The 3,046-nt window shown below is 40.8% G+C and overlaps 1 pseudogene; it reads right to left on the minus strand.

Annotated features, from left to right (window-relative positions):
- Positions 1-1,816: 1,816 nt before the first annotated feature.
- LOC110571245 lies at positions 1,817-2,472 on the minus strand (annotated as a pseudogene).
- Positions 2,473-3,046: the final 574 nt, after the last annotated feature.

A 3,046-nucleotide genomic window follows, 5' to 3' on the forward strand; every position in this document is an offset into this window, starting at 1 on the left:
TGCCCAATAAATCTCTTCCATTCCTGACTTAATCTTGGTGTCTGCTTCCCAGTAGAATTGGACTGACAGGTTGACTCTCATTGTATAAATAGTAAATGTTGACACATTTCAAAATGCAGGTTTTTCTGTTTGTGCATTATCAAAGGTAAATATGGAGAGCAATAATCCTGTGAAAAATAAGTACACTAATTTTTTATCGCTGCTGTAACATATTACCAGAAAAGCTTAGATATATAAACAATACGAATTTACTCTCTTTTGGAGTTAATATCAATGTATTAGTAGGGCTCTTTTCTTCTGGAGGCTCCAGGAAAAAAATCTATTTCCTTGTCTTTTTCAACTTCTAGTGGCCATCCCTATTCCTTGGCTTATAGTACTTTCTTCTGTCTTCAGTGCACCAGACTCCAATTTCTGTTTCATTGTCCTTTCCATTATAGGCAAATCTCCCCCTGCTTGCCTTACAAAGTCACCTGTGATTACATACATAGCCAACCCAGATAACCCAGCATAATTTCCCCATCTCAAAATCCTTAATTTAATCACATATCCAAGTCCCTTTAGCCTTGTATAGTTCACAAGTTTCCAGGATTAGGATGTGAGTATATTAGGGTGGGTGGGGAGCATTACTCAGTTTATCACATCAAATAAATTATTTTTCTAAGAAGATTGAGTTTGAAAAATATGAAATTTTGGGATTAGGTCCAGAGTAAAGATTATTTATACTTCAGAGGTTCTTGTCCATGACTATGGGCATCTGTGGATAAGACAGAAATATTGAAGCACAGCTCTGCATTGCTAAGATGTCAAATGGAGGAAGAAAAGCAATTCAGAGGCAATGGATATTGATGTTGTAGACATCTGAACAATATTATAACAACTATAATTTTGAAAAGTATAGGCTACCTGTATAAGTGACTGTTCCTTTTTTTTGACTATTTTGAAAATAAAGTATTAAATTAAAAATTATAAAAATTTCTTTACAATGCAATTATAAGGTTCTTTGCCATTAACCCAAATAATTGTATTTTGACTGAAATTCTATGGAAGTTAGGTCTCTCATGACTGGCTGTGCCTACAAAACAGAAGTAACGCAAAGTCCATGACATTGAGAATCCAGGTAAGAAGCACTTAAGAAGCAAATGATTTTAGGTATGGACCACTTGAAATTCACCTGTTTACCAGATAATTTAGATATTCATATACATAAATATCCAGGAAATTACTGTGATATATACATAACTGTTGGATGCAGAGGGCATTTGTAGTGATACTTACAACTTCCTCCCTCCACCCTCCCACCAGAACCTCATCACTTTTTCTCTGACCTAGACTGAAAGTAAGCTACAATACCTAGATATTAGCACCTGGTCTGATTAAATGATTCTTTTTTTTTTTTCAGGGTGAGAAAGGCTTTACTGGGGATCAGGCAGGGCTGGGCAGGGACCACCCTGGGGGACCGGGGCCTGCACTCCAGGCCTTACGGGGCTTCGAGGCAGCATGGGGGAGCTCACAGCAGGGCTCTGCAGGCCAGGAGTCCAGTCCAGCTCCTGCAGGTGGAGCAACCACCCAGGGAAGAATGGTCTGGTTGGCTTTAGTGCAAGAGGGATAACACTGGTGGGGGAGGAAATTTGCTGAAGTAGAGAGCTGACGACAAAGGGCCTGGATGAAGACAGGGTTGGGAGGGAGAAAAGGGGGCCCATAGGTATTTCATGGGGACAAAGGAATGTAACAAAGGACAAAGAAGCAAGACAGCTGTTCGGGGAGACACAGCAAACACAGCTCTGGCTCCTCAGTGGCACTCCCTCCCATGTAGGCCCTACTTGTTGCCCCACATGGCAATCTTAGAAACAGATGACCTGGGAGGAAGCGGCTGGACTTCATGTAGGCAGAGATCTTCTTCAGGCCCTCAAAGCGGGACATGAACTCCTTCAGGTTTGGGAATGCATCCAGGCACTTGGGCTCGAATATACGCAGTATATCAAGAAGGTCATAAGCCAGGAAATCCACGTAGGTGAGCTTCTCCCTTGCAAACTAAAGCCTCTTCCCCAGAAACTGTGAGTAGAGCTTCATCTTGTCAGGCAGTCCCTCCAGGTACCCAGGCTTCAGTTTCTCAAAGTCAGTGTTGTAGCTCATCCTGGCAAAGTATAGGTGGGTGTCGATAACCTCATTCTCCAAAATGTCCATGCAACACTTCTGCTCTTCTGTCTCCCCACATAGGTTGTGTTTGTGAGCAATGTAGCGAAGGATGGCATTGCTCTGGGTGATCTTGTGAGCCCCATTAATTAAGTAGGACAGATTGGGGAAGTCCAGGCCCAGCTTGAATTTTTCATTCAGTCACTGGCTTCTGTCATAGTCGGGAGCGTCCCCCATTGTGTACTTCTTTTCCTCATAGTGTGAGTCTGTGTATTCCAGGAGTAGGCAGATGGCGTGAGCCAGCCCGCAAATGTCCCAGTAACCCAAGGTCATGACCATGGTGCTGGCTTTTGAGCAGAGTGGACTGATTAAATGATTCTTAAGAAGACACTACAGAAGTTATTGGCATCATATGCAGTTGAAATCAATGATTCAGTAGTATTTTCAACTTTGTGAAGAAAACAAACCGACTAACAAAAACTGTTCTTTCATATCCGGTGCCTGGATTTTGAATAGGCACCCAAACTGAATTTTTCCAAGTAAGCCTAGCCAGATGCTTCAAGGATTAGAACAGATCACTTTTTTATTTTGTTTTGTTTTATTGCTTCACATGTACTAACATAAAATGTTGAGTTAACAGGTATGTGAACATTGTACAGAGACATGAAAGCTGCTTGTTGTTTCACAGACTAATCCCTTTTCTCCTATGTTCAGTAACATAATAGGTCATAGTTCATAGGTATGCAATACCAGCTAGCATTGTATAGATGGAATCAATAGCATAATCCTATTAGATTTTGAAAAACAGTTTACTTTATGATATAAAGTGGAGTTGTGATTGATTTTCAAAATAAATTGTAGTTCTATATTCAACTCAGACAAGAATAGTTTTTAAAGCAGCAACATTCTCTTT

This window comes from Neomonachus schauinslandi, chromosome 2, assembly GCF_002201575.2.
Source record: "Neomonachus schauinslandi chromosome 2, ASM220157v2, whole genome shotgun sequence".
Lineage (NCBI taxonomy): Eukaryota > Metazoa > Chordata > Mammalia > Carnivora > Phocidae > Neomonachus > Neomonachus schauinslandi.